Source organism: Tachyglossus aculeatus, unplaced genomic scaffold (genome assembly GCF_015852505.1).
Source record: "Tachyglossus aculeatus isolate mTacAcu1 unplaced genomic scaffold, mTacAcu1.pri scaffold_87_arrow_ctg1, whole genome shotgun sequence".
NCBI classification, from domain to species: domain Eukaryota; kingdom Metazoa; phylum Chordata; class Mammalia; order Monotremata; family Tachyglossidae; genus Tachyglossus; species Tachyglossus aculeatus.
Window position 1 is genome coordinate 1,548,507 of NW_024045095.1, and position 17,911 is coordinate 1,566,417.

General features: G+C 45.2%; 1 pseudogene; it reads left to right on the forward strand.

Moving 5' to 3' along the window:
- Window positions 1-11,282: 11,282 nt before the first annotated feature.
- On the forward strand, window positions 11,283-17,411 carry LOC119924189 (annotated as a pseudogene).
- The last annotated feature ends 500 nt before the right edge of the window (window positions 17,412-17,911 follow it).

Here is a 17,911-nt window from a genome sequence, read left to right on the forward strand (position 1 = left end):
CCACCGGGAGGATCACATACGACCCTCCTTGGGATAACAAAGGTCTTCCGCAAAGCCGGCGCCTAAAGTAAAGCATAAGGAAAAGACAAAAACATCCAGGCAAAAAGAAAAGATAGAAAAATCCAACAGAAAAATTCAAGCACAACTGAGCACACACAACAATCCAGGCACAACTGAACACACACAACAATCCCCCTCCTCAGCGAAACACAGCGTCCAGACGGCGCTGCATGTCTGTGACTTCAGCTTTGGACAGGGGTGTTTGTAGAAGCATCAGGGTAGAGGAAGCACATCAGAGGCAGGCCTTCAGGAGCTGAAAAACACAGCACAGCACAGCAAAAAAAAACAAACCAGCGGCAAGACACACAAATAAGCAACCAGACAAAATCTCACAGGACCGAGGCCCATCCGGTAGAAGTTCGACACAGCCGTAAAGCTGGGACAGTGGGTGGCTCGGAATCTTGAGAGTCAGCAGAAACCGATGGGAGAGTACAATCAGGAGGCGAAGCATCAAAAACGGCTGGCTTCACCTGGGAGTGGTGGATCCATGAGGGGCGCTCGGCAACACGAACTGCAGAAAAGGAAGACAAGAGGACCTGGTAGAGTCCCTCCCAGGATGGCTTAAGTGAAGCGTTGCCGACCATGTGCTTAACCCAAACCCAATCTCCAGAGATGAATGGATGCAGATGATCCGTGAGAGGGATGCACTGATGAAGGATTCCAGCAGCCTGCAGCTCAGCTAGAATTCCTTGGAGAGACGAAACATAGGCTCGCAGGGCATCATCGCCCTGGTATGGTGCATGTAAAGAACATTCAATTCCAAGTGGTCAATTCATTCATTCATTCAATCGTATTTATTGAGTGCTTACTGTGTGCAGAGCACTGTACTAAGCGCTTGGGAAGTCCAAGTTGGCAACATATAGAGACAGGTCGATAAATTTCAGATAGAACAGACTCAGTAAAATGTGATCCTTGATCAGAATCAATAACAGCAGGTGGCCCAAACCTGGGAATGACTTCCCGCTAGAGACATTTCACCACCGTAAGAGCAGTTGCTCGGGAGGAAGGGAAAGCCTCAATCCACCCAGTCAGGTGATCAACAATGACCAGTAAATATCGGAAACGACCAGCCCTTGGAAGTGTCACAAAATCAACCTGCAAACCCTCAAAAGGGGAATAGACCCAAGGGCGTCCCCCCCAAGGGAACCCGATAACCAGGGTGAGCATTGAAGCTCTGGCAAGTAACACAACTGACTGTGACACGTTTGGCAATAGGATGGATACCTGGGACAAACCAAACTCGAAGAACGGTGGCTGCCAAGGCATCTGCACCAAAGTGAGTCTCCTGGTGAAGACCCATACAAGCTGGTCTCAGTGCAGCAGCAGGCAAAAAAGGGCGGCCATCAGGGACCCAAAAGAGTCTGTCCCGTTCCAGTGCCTCATATTGCCAAGGCCACTCAGCTCTTTCCTTATCAGTAATCAGGGAGGGCAACAGAATGCCAGGCATAGACGTGGGGGCCAGGGTCATAACAGGAGCTACACATACAAGGGGGGCATGCCGAGCTGCCCAACGAGAGGCCTCGTCGGCTCGGCGATTGCCCAAACTCGGGGAATCACTTCCTCGGGTGTGGGCATGCACATGCACGACGGCCACCTCGGCCGGGAGCAAGAGGAGTAATAAGCACTCTATACAATCCCCATTAGCAACCTGATGACCCGCTGAGGTGAGGAACCCACGACTTTGCCACAGGGCACCTGTAGCATGACAAACCCCAAAGGCATACTTAGAGTCTGTACAGATGGTCACACACTTCCCTTTACCAAGTAGTAATTCCTGTGTAAGGACTTCAAGCTCAGCTGCCTGCGCACTGCAAGAAGCTGGGAGTGAGCCAGTCCACAGCACAGAGGTTAGGGTAATAACAGCAGCGCCGGTGAGGCGCACCCCTTGGTCCATAAAGGAGGAGCCATCTGTAAACAAAGTTAGATCAAAAGAGGACAAAGGCCCATCGCAAAGGAGCGATCAGGGAGCGACAATTCCCCGAACTACTTCATCACAATCATGAATTTGGTCAGTCATGGGAGAGGACTCAAGCAGGGTAGCTGGACTCAAGCAGGGTAGCTGGATTCAAGGAGCCACAGCGCTCCACATGTACCTGCAGATTTTCCAATAAAGCAACTTCATATTTAGTCAGGCGTGCCACAGATAAGGCTTGGGTGGCTGCTCCACGAAGCAGACGCACAACTTCATGCGGAGTCCGAACAACAACGGGATGTCCCAAGAGGATATCCTGAGACTTTTCAAGCAGCATTACCACCGCAGCTATGCAGTGGATACAGGGTATCTGACCTAGAATGACAGGATCAAGGACACCTGAATAATAGGCTACTGGTCGATAGTGAGGACCGAGAGTTTGGTGCAAAACACCTGAGGCCACTCCACGGTGTTCATGAATGTACAAATAGAACGGCTTACTGTAGTCAGGGAGTCCCAGGGCAGGGGCTGAACTCAGGCATGATTTTAGTGTCTGAAAGGCTTCTACAGCCTCGGGAGTCCAGTCCAGGGGCTCTGGGGAAGTCATTTTTAGGAGCTCAAAAAGGGGTCTGGTTAACAACCCAAATTCTGGAATCCAGGCTCGACAAAACCCAGCCGCACCTAGAAAACCTCTCAAGGCCCGCTTAGTAGTGGGGCGAGGCATGCATTGAATAAGGCTTGCTCGCTCGGGGGCGATTGCTCTTTCTCCCGCCCGCAACATGAACCCAAGGCATTTTTCCTGGGGCTGACACCACTGCAGTTTCTTGTGACTAACTTTAAGACCAAGCTGATGCAAACATGCTAGGACCTGGAGGGAACCTGACTGACACAGATCCTCCGTGTCCCCAGCAATAAGGATATCATCCACATACTGGAACATACTGATCCCTTCGGGTAATATGAGGGGAGATAGGCTCTGCACAATTCTCTCGAAAAGATAGTTGGGGAGTGAACAAAACCCTGGGGAAGCCTCGTCCAGGTTAGTTGACGACCTTCCCAGGTAAAGGCAAAAAGGTACTGGCTCTCACAGGACACCGGGATAGTAAAGAAAGCACCAGTTAGATCAATACAAGTAAAACAGGTTGCTTCGGGACTCACGGAGCTAACTACTGCCGTAGGACTAGGAACCACAGCATGCATAGGCAAACGTAAGAGTTAATTGCACGCAAGTCCTGGACTAACTGATAAGACAGAGGGGAGCCCAGTTTTCGCACAGGCAACACAGGAGTATTACAGGAAGACCGATATTCGACTAAAATTCCCTCGTGTCTCTTCTCTTTCTCCTTCATACACACTTACTCTAACCTTCATACACTTACAATTCTTTTAACCATTGTCTCTTCTCTCTCACTAAGATGAGTGAAAAAGTCATCAGAGGTTTCCCCTTCATTCTGGGCCATCCCATGAAAGGAGTCCCAATTAGTAGGTTTCCGGCCCAATTCTTGGATGGCTGCCAGGAGAGTCTCTCTGGCCCTTGAAAGGCTGCACGGAGGATGCCGTGTATAAGGAAGTCCACGTCCTTTAGCTCCCCGGGTGGGAGTCTTCATAGGCCGTCATCTGTTCCCCAATAACGTCCCACCACTTCTCCGTGATCCCGGAATCAAATATCCACGGGGAGGTCATAGTTATCTTCCCTATAAATTCCCTTATTGTTTTCAGCTCAATCTTTACCCCCTTACTTCTCAATATCTTGTAACAGTGCCGGGTGTACAGTTCCTTATCTTCTGGCTTATATATGGGCAGCGATCGTGCCGTTCCCATCTTCCCGCCTGACCTTTAGCTACCTGGCCTACGGGGCACTCTCCCTGGTCTTCCCCAATGGGGGTACCCGGGCCCCACGTTGGGCGCCACTCGTTGTTCCCCGTGGTTTCGGGGGCAACACTTGGGTTCTTACCCTCTCCGGGTCTTCGGACGTCTCCAGAAGCGGCCCGCGCATTCATACCAGGAAGAGTCAGCCAGAGGTTCAAAGCTTGGTTGCCGTTTATTTGCTATCAGCGGTTACATGGTTGAAAGAGAGAGAGAGAGTGAGAGAGCGAGAGAGAGAGAGCGGGCGCGCACCCCCACTTGTCTTGTTCGTCTCTTATACCCTCCGTTGCCCGGGGGCAGGGTTTTCTCAGGGAATGGCGTATCGAGGCTTTGCCATGTAGCACACGCCACCCTCCAGCCACTAGCCTAGCAACAGCTATGTCCAGTCACGAAGCATTTGCTCTGGCTCGCCCCCAGCCACCCGTTGTCAACCATCGCTGGCTGCGGATATGGCCTTGAGGTTGCCTCCGAGCCTTGCAGGTGCAAGCTTGTTTTTCTTGCCCTGGTCTCTTTATCTCCTGTTGTTGAGTCTGTTTGGCCTTGAGCCGTTGGGTACGGTTTGTGTGCACATACTGCCTGTCTCAGCGCCTTCCCCTGCTCCCTACGCAAGGGTATGTCTTGTATCAGGTCATATCCTCCCAAAAACCATTACAGTATTTTTTTTTAATTTGCAGCAATTCACAGCACTTATGGATATGGTTTTGTGGATTGTACTATTTTGGCACTTGCTTATCCTCATCTATCTTTCCATTCCCTTTCTCCTCCTAACTGTAAATAAACTTGTGTCTCTCTGCTCCCTCTGATTGTAAGCTTTCTTGAGGGTTGTAATTTAGTCTCATACTTCTTTTTCACTTTCCCAAGTGCTTAATAAAGTGCATTGCCCAGTTAGCCAGGTCTGTTCCCCAATCTTTGGTATTTGGGTATTTTTTTACAGTTATTTAAAATAACCTATGAAAAAAACATTGAAAATCTCCCCAAGGCCAGATGTTCATTCTTAAATGATGAACTTGGGCAAGTCACTTAACTTCTATGTGTTTCAGTAAATTCATTTGTAAAATGTGGATTAAGACTGTGAGCCCACTGTTGGGTAGGGACTGTCTCTATATGTTGCCAACTTGTACTTCCCAAGCGCTTAGTACAGTGTTCTGCACACAGTAAGCGCTCAATAAATACGATTGATTGATTGATTGACTGTGAGCCCCCTGTGGTACATGGACTGTGTCTCAGCTGATGAATTTGTATCTAACCTAGGGAAGATAGAGGGTAGATACAATGCCTGGAACACAGTAATGACTTAACAAATACCATAACTCCTCCTCCAACCAGCCGCCCAGACCCCCCAAAAAATAACAACTTGCTACTACCAGTATATCATTCAAGTTAGCTGGGAAAAGAGGGGAAAGGAGAGGGAAAGAGGCTGACTTTCCAAGACTGGACAATATATTTCCCTCCTAGGGTTTGCTTAGACCCTTATCTATTTTGGATGGCTTAGTCAGGGAAGGGCGGGGATTAAACAAAAGGGCATTCATTCATATAATCGTATTTATTGAGCACTTACTGTGGGCAGTAAGCAGAGCACTTAAGGTTAATTCTAGCTTTGTGATTCTGACAGCATAAAACCATCCCACATTTCTCCACCGTGAAGAAAAATGGTTTGAAGTTAATAAGATTTCTGATCTCTCAAAACTCCATTCCTTTGTGTAACAAATTATTGATGAGCGAGCCCCAGGGTGAATAATAATGATTCTATATTTAGTTTTATCTCCTAGTTAGACTTCATGATCAGAATCATCTCTTTGTTCACTGTTCTGTCTATCAAATCAAAGTTTGCTGTTCCAGGAAAGTGACCTTGATTAAAATCAGAATTTGTTAATCAATCCCTGGGGCTTCCCTGGCAGTGTGTGAGGGGTTGGGAGGGGGTCAGGGGAAGGCGAGGGAGGCAGGGTATTAAGGCTTGGGGAGCAAGGAACTCTGCATCTAGGGCCTTCAAATAATAATTATGGTACTAGTTGAGTGCTTATTATGTGCCAAGCATTGTTCAAAGCATGGAGCTCTTGGCATTGACCTAGGGACATTTCCAGGTAGGGGAAAGGCCAAGGACTAGGCTTCTCCTTCTCCACTACTTGGAATATTTTTTTCAATGTGTGGACTCTCCTAAAACAACAACAGCAGTAGTAATGAAAATTGTAGTATTTGTTAACGTCAAACACTGTACTAAGCACTGGAGTAGATACAAGATAATCCAGTTGAAATCAGTCTGTGAAACACATGGGTCCCACAGTCAAAGTCACATTGTAGGTCCCATTTTTGAATCCTAATCTCATGCTATTGTGGGAACCAGGGACATGGGTAAGTGGCTTGAGGATTCAGCAGAATGCTTGCTCACGTTAGGAATTGGGAGGCTCAGCAGAGCTAAGAAAATCAAAGAACTGTGTCATGGCATGGGGGTTTGGGTGGCTTGGGAGGATTTGAGTCGGTCCACAGGATTTGGATGCTAGGAGCACGGGAGAGCAGAATGTTACTGAGACCCCTTCAGGTTGTGACTAAAGGAACGATGAATGAGTGTAGCTCTACCAGGCCTGAAGCAAAATGACCAGACAAGCTGATTTTGGCAAGATGGTTCCCAAGGTAAGGCTGGATTTCTCCATCCTCTTTAATAATTTCAAGACAAAAAAAGCAAAGCCATCTCCTTGTTAAAAAGATTAGCACTGTCAAAGGAAAGGAAGCATCTCAGACAATGGGAGGGGGTCCTGCTAGGAGGGAGATGTGTCCCTCCATGGTGGTATGCATTATATGCTTGTCTGGTCTTGCCCCACTCCTCCATAGAGATCCTGTAGAGTAAGCTTATCTCAGGCTTGTCACAAGTGAAGAGACCAACCAGTGAGAAAGATGTGTTTCCAATCTCTGGTGAAGGAAGAAAGTGTTTGAAGTTGTTGATAAAAGTTTGAGAAGCAGCGTGGCCTAGCCAAAAGAGCATAGACTTGGGTGTCAGAGAATCCACATTCTAATCCTGTCTCTGCCACTTGTCTACTGTGTGACCTTGGGCAAGTCACTTAACTTCTGTGTACCTCAGTTGCAAGGATTTAGAATGTGAGCTCTACATGGGACATGGATAGTGTCCAACCTGATTATCTTGTATCTACCCCAGCTCTTACTATAGTACCTGGCACTTAATAAGCACTTAAGAAATACAATTAAAAAAAATAAATCTCAGAGAGAAGAGTAGAGAAGAAGACCGTGGGGGCAGGGTGATTAAAGACCAGATTAATTGTGGGGAGTGGGTCAGTAGTCCGTTGGAAGAAAGTAGACCAGGGCCACCACTTTGTCAGCCCTAGTCTGGGAGGTGAAGGCTATTTTCCCGAGGCTGAGGAAGGTTGGCTTTGGGTCCCCAGTTGAGTCTGGATCTTGATTTAGCACTGGCACTTATGGTCAGGGGATCTGTACTTCCAAGTGCTTAGTACAGTGCTCTGCACACAGTAAGTGCTCAATAAATACAATTGAATGAATGAATGAATGAATTTGTGCCTTACCCAAGGTCTGAGAGTCTCTCTTCATAACCCATCAAAGGCCCATCTCCATCTTGAGCTCCAAAAATCTGGGTCTTTATCAAGGACCTTGGGAGAATTTCATCTGTGTGCCTCTCTCCCTTCTGAATCAGTCAGTCAGTCATATTTATTGAGCACTTATTGTGTGCAGAACACTGTACTAAGTGCACAGGAGAATAAAATACAACAAATAAACAGACATATTACCTGCCCACAACGAGCTCACAGTCTAGAAGGGGAGACAGACATTAATATAAATAAAATTACAGATTAGTACATGTGCTGTGGGGATGGAAGCAGGGATCAATCAATCAATCAATCATATTTATTAAGCGCTTACTGTGTGCAGAGCACTGTACTAAACGCTTGGGAAGTACAAGTTGGCAACATATAGAGACAGTCCCTACCTAACAGTGGGCTCACAGTCTAGAAGGGGGAGACAGAGAACAAAACCAAACATATTAACATAATAAAATAAATAGAATAGACATGTACAAGTAAAATAAATAAATAAATAAATAAATAGAGTAATAAATATGTACAAACCTATATACATATATACAGGTGCTGTGGGGACGGGAAGGAGGTAAGATGGGGGGATGGAGGGGGGCGAGGGGGAGAGGAAGGAGGGCGCTCAGTCTGGGAAGGCCTCCTGGAGACGGTGAGCTCTCAGTAGGGCCTTGAAGGGAGGAAGAGAGCTAGCTTTGCGGATGTGCAGAGGGAGGGCATTCCAGGCCCGGGGGATGACGTGGGCCGGGGGTCGACGGCGGGACAGGCGGGAACGAGGCACGGTGAGGAGTTTAGCGGCAGAGGAGTGGAGGGTGCGGGCTGGGCTGTAGAAGGAGAGAAGGGAGGTGATGTAAGAGAGGGCGAGGTGATGGAGAGCCTTGAAGCCGAGGGTAAGGAGTTTCTGCCTGATGCGCAGATTGATTGGTAGCCACTGGAGATATTTGAGGAGGGGAGTAACATGCTCAGAGCGCTTCTGGACAAAGACAATCCGGGCAGAAGCATGAAGTACAGATTGAAGTGGGGAGAGACATGAGGATGGGAGATCAGAGAGAAGGCTGATGCAGTAGTCCCGACGGGATAGGATGAGACCTTGAACGAGCAGGGTAGCAGTTTGGATGGAGAGGAAAGAGCGGATCTTGGCAATGTTGCAAAGCTGAGACCGGCAGGTTTTGGTGATGGCTTGGATGTGAGGGGTGAATGAGAGAGCGGAGTCGAGGATGACACCAAGGTTGCAGGCTTGTGAGACGAGAAGGATGGTAGTGCCGTCAACAGTGATAGGAAAGTCAGGTAGAGGGCAGGGTTTCGGAAGGAATACAAGGAGTTCAGCCTTGGACATGTTGAGTTTTAGGTGGTGGGCAGACATCCAGATGGAGATGTCCTGAAGGCAGGAAGAGATACGAGCCTGGAGGGAGGGGAAGAGAGCATTGGCAGAGATGTAGATTTGGGTGTCATCAGCATAGAGATGATAGTTGAAGCCGTGGGAGCAAATGAGGTCACCAAGGGAGTGAGTGTTGGGATGGATAAAGAGAGCAGGTCAAGGAGATCCAGAAAGGGAGAGAGAAAAGGAGGGCATAGTCAGGGAAGGCCTCTTGGAAGAGGTGTACCTATAATAAAGGTTTGAAGAAGGGGAGAGTAATTGTCTGTCGGATATTAAGAGTGGGCGCATTCCAGGCCAGAGGCAGGATTTGGGTGAGAGGTCGCCAATGGGATAGATGAGATTTAAATATAGTGAGTAGGTTGGCATTAAAGGGGCTAAGTGTGTTTGTGTGTGTGTGGATGTAGTAGAAGAATAGAGAGGTGAGGTAGGAGAAGGCCAGGTGAATGAGTGCTTTAAAGCTGTTAGTAAGGAGTTTTATTTGAGTGTCGGGAATTTCTCTCTCTCTCCTCACACACCCACTTCAGAGGCCACGTTGTGAGTTATCAGAGGCATGTTTTTCATCAGCTCTGGTGAACCTCTTGCTAATTAGTTTGAGTTCCTGTTGTAGGTGCCCATTTTCGCTAAACTGCAGCTGTGGCTCTTTTGGGAATTGGGAGGTTCAATAAATCAGTCAATAGTATTTATTGAGATTCTACTGTGTGCAAAGAACTATATAACATATCAAACGTTCCCTGCCCCAAGGAGCTTATACATGTAATGGGGGAGTCAGGAGGACACAGATATTTTCCAATAGTGAGAGCAGAAAGAAGAACCAGAATGTAATTGGTAATGGTAAGAGTATAAGATGAGTGATTAATATGTAGTTAAATAAATAAGCAATTTGTATAGATCAATGTATAGCACCAATCTATATATTGATATATGCATTGTGTTGATTTGTGTTCTCCGAAGTGCTTAGTACAGTGTTCTGTACACAATAAGCTCTCCATAAAGAGCTCTGGGTTGGAAGAACTTAGATAGGTGCCTTACTGGGGGTAGGATTCCTGGGGAAGATGAGATAAAGGAAGGTTGGTGGAGAGCTGTGTCTGGTACATTTCATAGGGGAAGGAGTTTCAGGCCATAGCAGTGGTGTGAATGCTTAGTACAGTGTTCAAGGGCTTAATATAGTGCTCTATACCCGGTAAGTGCTCAATAAATGCCAATGATTGACTGAGCAAGTTTCAGGTAATAAAAGTGTGCTCAAGTCCCCGTTAACCTGTACCTAAACAGACAGGGTGTGTAGAATCTTGAATTTTCTGATGACCAAAATGGCTGTGATTGGCTTTGAATTTAGCACGTTTGGGTGGATTGGTCAAATCCATAGATACTCAGCATATTTAGGCTTGTGGGGGCTGAGGTGGGCATGGTTCAAATTAAAAGCCCCTGGAGTGATGTCATCTTCTTCAATGTAAAACTGGGTTTTCTTCATAACTTGATTTGCCTGTAACTGTCATGTGTACATGTGTTTGCTTTGGAGGCCTAGATTAAAGAAGAAAAAAAGACATAGGGAACTTTGGGAAATAATTTAAAGAGCACTATCAAGTAATTTTACATCTGAAATCTAATGTGGCAAAGTTTATGGTTTTTTTAAAGTAATGTGATTTGATTTAAAAGCATTTAAAATAATTTGATGAACATTTTTGAAGAAAGTAACTTATTCAATTGCAAAAACTGCTGAAAGGTAAACAATATCAGGGGCCCCAAATATTGGGGCCCTTGTCTCTCCCTCTAGACTGTAAGTCCATTATCGGCAGGGAATGTTTCTGTTAATTATCTTGTACTCTCTCAAGGTCTTAGAACAGTGCTCTTGCACGTAGTAAGCACTCAATAAGTACCACTGATAGACTGATTACTGCTGACCTCAGTTCAGCCCAGGCTGGCAGTTGCATCTCCCCTTTTATTCCCAAGGCAATGCTTTGTACGCTGAGTTGGCTGAAAAAATGTCTCCATCTGAAAGAACAGAGCCTAAATATATTTCTCTAGAATGTGATGTAATCAAGGTAAAATGAGATCCTGTGCTGTTTTGGCCAGTCTCCTGCCTAATTCCTTTGGAAACTCAAAAGGAGACCTCTGAGTTCCTAAGTTTTTGATGAATGGCTATAAATATTAAGGAAATAAATGCAAACGTGGATGGAATACAGAGAGCTAAGATGGGATACAGGTGTTAAGGAAAACAGGGGAGTTAGCTACTGTGAGGACTTTGAGTGGAGAAAACTGCTCTTTCTCTTTCTCTTAGCTTTGTCTTCGAAGTTTCAGGACCCTTATTTTCTCTTTAAACCTCCAAGAAAAGAATTGGAAAACAAAGCTGCACCCTCTTCTGTTCCTTCCATCTACCTCTTTCATAATCGGACCCAGAGAATTTGACCAGATGAAAATAAATTATTAGACTTCTTTGGCAATCTCTTTTGCCTGGGGAAATGTGTAGCCCCTAGAGGCTGACGGAGAGACACACAAATTTCTGAACATTCAAGGAATGGCTTTAAATATCCGGCGGGAATACACAGAACAGATCTTTGCATTTAAATGTACAGTGTGGACGACTGTGTTTGAGGAAGGTGGCAGAGGACTAGTTTTGAGAGGGCTTTTTGTCACCACCACCAATAAGAATAACTGTATTAAGCATTAGGATAGATAGAAAATAACCAAGTCAGGCACAGTACTAATCCCACATGAGGCTCTGATAATTTACGTAGGAGGGAGAGCAGGTTTTGAATCCCCATTTTATAGATGAGCTATCCTAATCCTCCTCGACCTCTCAGCTGCCTTCCACACGGTGAACCACCCCCTTCTCCTCAACACGCTATCCAACCTTGGCTTCACAGACTCTGTCCCCTCCTGGTTCTCCTCTTATCTCTCCAGCCGTTCATTCTCAGTCTCCTTTGCAGGCTCCTCCTCCCCCTCCCATCCCCTCACTGTAGGGGTTCCTCAAGGGTCAGTTCTTGGTCCCCTTCTGTTCTCTATCTACACTCACTCCCTTGGTGAACTCTTTCATTCATGAATTCAATCGTATTTATTGAGCGCTTACTGTGTGCAGAGCACTGTACTAAGTGCTTGGGAAGTACAAGTTGGCAACATATAGAGACGGTCCCTAACCAGTCTAGAAGGGGGAGACAGAGAACAAAACAAAACATATTAACAAAATAAAATAAATAGAACAAAATAAAATAAATAGAACAAAATAAATTCATTCGCTCCCACGGCTTCAGCTATCATCTCTATGCTGATGACATCCAAATCTACATCTTTGCCCCTGTTCTCTCTCCCTCCCTTCAGGATCGTGTCTCCTCCTGCCTTCAAGATATTTCCATCTGGATGTCTGTCCACCATCTACAACTCCATATGCCCAAGACTGAACTTCGTATCTTCCCTCCCAAACCCTGCCCTCTCCCTGACTTTCCCGTCACTGTTAACGGCACTACCATCCTTCCCATCTCACAAGCCTGCAATCTTGGTGTCATCCTCGACTCTGCTCTCTCCTTCACCCCTCACATCCAATCCGTCACCAAAACCTGCCGGTCTCAGCTCCACAACATTGCCAAGATCTGTCCTTTCCTCTCCATCCAAACCGCTACCCTGCTCATTCAATCTCTCATCCGATCCCGACTGGATTACTGTATTAGCCTCCTCTCTGATCTCCCATCCTCCTGTCTCTCCCCACTTCAGCCTATACTTCACGCTGCTGTCCGGATCATCTTTGTGCAGAAACGCTCTGGGCATGTTACTCCCCTCCTCAAAAATCTCCAGTGGCTACCAATCAACCTACGCATCAGGGAAAAACTCCTCACTCTCGGCTTCAAGGCTCTCCATCACCTCGCCTCCTCCTACCTTATCTCCCTTCTTTCCTTCTACATCCCAGTCCGCACCCTCCACTCCTCTGCTGCTAACCTCTTCACTGTGCCTCGTTCTCGCCTGCCCTGCCATCGACCCCCGGCCCAAATCCTCCCCCTGGCCTGGAATGCCCTCCCTCACCACATCCGCCAGACTAGCTCTCTTCCTCCCTTCCAAGCCCTACTGAGAACTCACCTCCTCCAGAAGGCCTTCCCAGATTGAGCCTCCTCCTTCCTTTCCTCCTCCCTAACCCCCCCCACCCTACCTCCTCCTTCTCCCCACAGCACCTGTATATATGTTTGTACATATTTATCAGTCTATTTATTTTACTTGTACATATTTACTATTCTATTTATTTTATTTTGTTAATATGTTTTGTTTTGCTGTCTGTCTCCCCCTTCTAGATTGTGAGCCAATTGTTGAGTAGAGACCATCTCTATATGTTGCCAACTTGTACTTTCCAAGCGCTTAGTACAGTGCTCTGCACACAGTAAGTGCTTAATAAGTATGATAGAATGAATGAATGAATGAGCTTACTATGGACAGGGAATGTGTCTGCTAATTCTCTTGTATTGTACTCTCCCAAGTGCATATTACAGTGCTTGCTATATTGTACTTTATTTCTCATTTATATTTTCCAAGTTCTTAGTACAGTACTCTGAACACAGTGAGTGCTCAACAAATATGATTGAATGAATGAATGAAAGAATACAGTTGACTAATTAAACTTGAGGTACACGGAAGATATGTGACTTGCCCAAAGTCACAGAGCAGGTAATTGGTGAAGTCAAAATTAAAACCCAGGTCATTTTTGGCTACCAGGCCTGAGCACTTTCCTCTAGGCCATGCTGCTTCTCAGAGCAGAAATTTTCTTTTCTTCTATTATTTCACACCAGGAATTGGGAAACCATCCTGAATTTTTATTTGTCCAAATGCCGGATGTTTCTTGGATCAGTTCCTAATGCATGGAAACTGGCGAGGACAGAGTCCAAGGTAAGATTTGGAACTCTTAACTATAATTGGTGATCCCATTTTGTATAATTCAGAGGTTTTAAACTGTAGAGAGCACAGTGGAATTGAAACAGTGGAAGAATATTTTAGGCATGATCACTTGCTCTTAAAACAGAAACTGCACAGAGCAGCTGTTAGGCGATGAAATTTGTTACTAAAGGAAGTTGTAAAGACAGAAACTACCAAAAGCAATCAGAAAGTCCTGGAAAAATTATGGACAATAGTTTACTCGTCGTTAGAGAAGCAGAGAAGCAACGTGACCTAGTGGAAATAGGACAGTCCTGGGAGACAGAGGACCTGGGTTCTAATCTCACTCTGCCAATTACTTGCTGTGTGACCTCGGGCAATTCAGTTAACTTCTCTGTGCCTCAGTTTTCTCATCTGTAATACGGGGATTCAAACCTGTCCTCCCGCATACTTAGACTGTGAGCTCCATGTGGAACAGGGACTATGTCCGACCTGATTAACTCCAGCGCTTAGAGCAGTGCTGGACACATAATAAGCACTTAACAAATGCCATCATTATTATTAGAAGGAAGGTCAGGGTATTTGAATTCAAGAAGGATCAAGATTGCACATGCTTCTCACTGCTGACTTCTTGCTAATGATCTCCCTCTTGGAAAGAACTCACTCCCCCTTCACGTATGGCAGGTCACTACTCTTCCCATCTTGAAACATCTGAAATCTCTCCTCCAGGAGGCCTTCCCTGATAAATAACTCACCTTCCCCACCCATGTCTCCACCAACAGCCACTTCAGCACTTCCACATTTACCCAAGCATTTGGATATTCCTCCTTATGTATCTGACTAATCACATGCATGTCTTCAACCTGTGTTGCTTCCCCTTGTTTTTGTTTTTGTCTTATGCTGTCAAGTCGTGTCCAACCCATAGCAACACCATGGACATGTCTCTCTCAGAATGCCCCGCCTCCACCTGCAGTCGTTCTGGTAGTGTATCTGAAGAGGTTTCCTGGTAAAAATATGGAAACGGTTAACCATTGCCTCCTTCCATGCAGTAAATCTGGGTCTCTGCTCTTAACTTTCTTCCGTGCCGCTGCTGCCCAGTGCAGATGAGTTTTAACTTGCAGCAGATTGCCTTCTACTCACTAGCCACCGTTTAAACTAGAAATGGAATGGATATGCCTCTGCTTGATTCTCCCTCCCATAGTCAAGACTGGTAGGGTATTGGAAATCCTCAAGGTGTGACCCTGAGAGGTTTGCTTCCCCCTATTCGTAATTTATTTTAGTGTCTGTCTTCCCAAATAGATTGCAAACTCCTTGAGGGCAGAGATTGTGTCTACTAACTCAATTGCACTTTTCCAAGAGGTTGGTACAGACTCTGTAAAGAGTAACTACTTAATAAATAAAGCTCTATTGATTGATTATTAGAGCAATAGCTGATAGATCCATGATGGGTTATTAGAGGGAAATGTAACCATAAGGATGGATGCCAAGGAAGGCAATCTTAGCACTATTTTGTGTTAATAATGGAAATAGATTTCTAGATTAGGCATATGGCTCAACTAATCTTACTGCCTTAAGTCAGTTTTCCAGGCTGTCTATTTTTTATTTCTTTTCATTTTATCTGTAGAGCACATTTGAAACTCTTTCTGAACTCAGTTTTGATAAGCTCTCCTCCTTCGGTTATTTTTTGGACTCTTTAAGTACAGGTACTGTAAACAGTTGTTTGGGTGATGAATGGCAATCTGGGAAATTGAGAGAAGTTCCCAAGCAGAATGGGTGGGGAAATACCAATTCAGAAAATGATATAATTATACAAAAGCAAATTGATCAAAATATGTACAGTAGTTATACTAACTGAAGACTAAGTTGTAGAGTTATAGAATCAAAATATGAAAAATCTCTGCAGGTCATTCACTTTATGCATTCTTCTGCTTTAATAATAATGATAATAATAATAATAACAATTGTGGTTATATCTGTGTACTAAGCACTGTAATAAGTGCTGAGGTAGATATAAGCTAATCAGTTCCCACATGAGGCTCACAGTCTAAGTAGGACAGGGAACAGATATTAAGTCCTCATTTACAGATAAGGGAACTGAGGCAAAGAGAAGTTAAATGACTTGCCCAAGTTCACCCAGCAGATAAGTGGTGAAGCCAGGGTTAGAAACTTCCTACCGTATTTTTAAGTGATATATAAGTGCTTACTAAATGTCAGGCACTGTACTAAGTGCTGCGGTAGATACAACCTAATTAGGTTGGACACAGTCCATGTCCCACATGGGGCTCACAGTTTAATCCCCAGTTTATAGATGAGGTAACTGAGGCACAGAGAAGTTAAATGACTTGACCAAGGTCACACAGAAGACAAGTGGCAGTACTGGGATTAGAACCCAGGTCTTTCTGACGCCCAGGCCCATGCTCTATCCACTAGGCCTTGTTCGGTAGTCATAAATTAAAATGGGAGTGGCAGGAATAAAATCTCAACAACAGTGTGAACTGAGAGAAGAACATAAACCAATTTTCCAAGAAACAGATCTACAGGTGTACAAAAGATTGGCCCCCTGACCTGCAGATCTAGTCATTTATAAAACTAGATTTCTGTTTCATCCTAAGTTTAGGGGATCTCCAAACACTCTTCAATGAGAATGTCAGATTGGAATGAAAATAAAAATACTTTCAAGGGGAAACTTTCACTTTACAAACTCATGACCATGTTGTTCTCTTCCAAGTTCACCATCTTCCCGGGATAGTGGAGAATCAGTCCCCGTTCCAGGGAATAAGATCCTGCGTCAGCCCCAAGATAGCACTCATGATAATTTGTTTATTTTTGTAGGAACAGCAGTTTTCACCCAGAGGTGCTCCGTGAACAGTGAACTCGTGGCTATTCCAAACAATGTTACAGAATTTGTTCTGTTGGGACTGACCCAAAATCTAGAGAAGCAGAACGTCATCTTTGCTGTCTTCTTGATATTTTACTTGGCTACCCTGTTTGGAAACTTCCTCATTGTGTTGACCATCAAGACTAGCCCAACTCTTGAATCACCTATATACTATTTCCTGACCTATTTGTAATATTCAGATGCCTGTTTCTCCTCTTTCACGGCCCCCAAATTGATTGTAGACTCTCTCTCAGATAGGAAGACCATCACTTTTGGGGGCTGCTTGACACAACTCTTTGCACTCCAACTCTTCATCTGCATGGAAATCCTGGTCCTCATTCTGATGGCCTATGACTGCTACGTGGCCATCTGCAAGCCCCTCCTCTACGCCACCATCATGAAGCAGCATCTGTGTGGCTTTCTGGTGGGCTTAGCTTGGGTAAGGTCTTTATGGCATTCTTCCACCCAGCTTTTCCTCACCCTGAGCCTACCATTCTGCGGTCCCAATGTAATCGATCATTACTTATGTGATGTGCAACCTTTGATGAAACTCGCCTGCGCCGACACTCACTTGGCGAACCTGCTGTTCATTTCCAAAAGTGGGGTCTCAAGTTTTGTAGTGCTTATGGCATCTTATGTGGTCATCCTGTCTAAGGGGGCTGAAGAGAGATGTAAAGTCCTATCCACCTGTGGCTCCCACATTCTTGTAGTCACCTTATTCATCGGTCCCTGTATATTTATATACACCCGGCCCAAACCACATTCTCTGTGGATAAATTGATGTCTGTGTTTTATACGATCATTACGCCCCTGATTAACCCTTTGATCGACACTCTGAGGACTGCAGAGGTGAAAAATGCCATGGGAAAATTATGGAGCAAAAAAGTGATTCCTGGGGAGTTATTAGGAAGATTTTGAAGATGGGAAGAGGTGTATCTTGGCGTATTTTAAAGGAGAGGGAGCTTCAGGTAGGGAACAGAATGAGAAATGGGTTGACCTCTTGGTGCTCTGCGTGTTTGTTTCCAACAGTAACTTTACCATTAAAAAGAAATTGTCAGTTAAAAGATTCAAAATTAAACACAAATAATGGTTTCCTGAACTGGTACGAAGACCGTGGCTTTGAAACTTTTACATGGAATGTTGAATCCAAATGATACTGATGGTTCCAAGTGAAACTGGTTTGGCTTAACTTTTGCCAATGTTTTAATGGATTTGGAACAAATATGCCAGGGCAAGATGTGTTACCCGTCATGTGGGTTCTATGCTCCTTCTTTCTCTCCTCCTCCTCCTCCCCTCCCCATCGTCCCCCTTCCTCCCTCTTCCTTACCCCCTTCCTCTCCCCACAGCACTTGTATATACTGTACATATTCTACATATTTACTTTACTTGTACATATTTATTTCTCTTTTTTATTAATG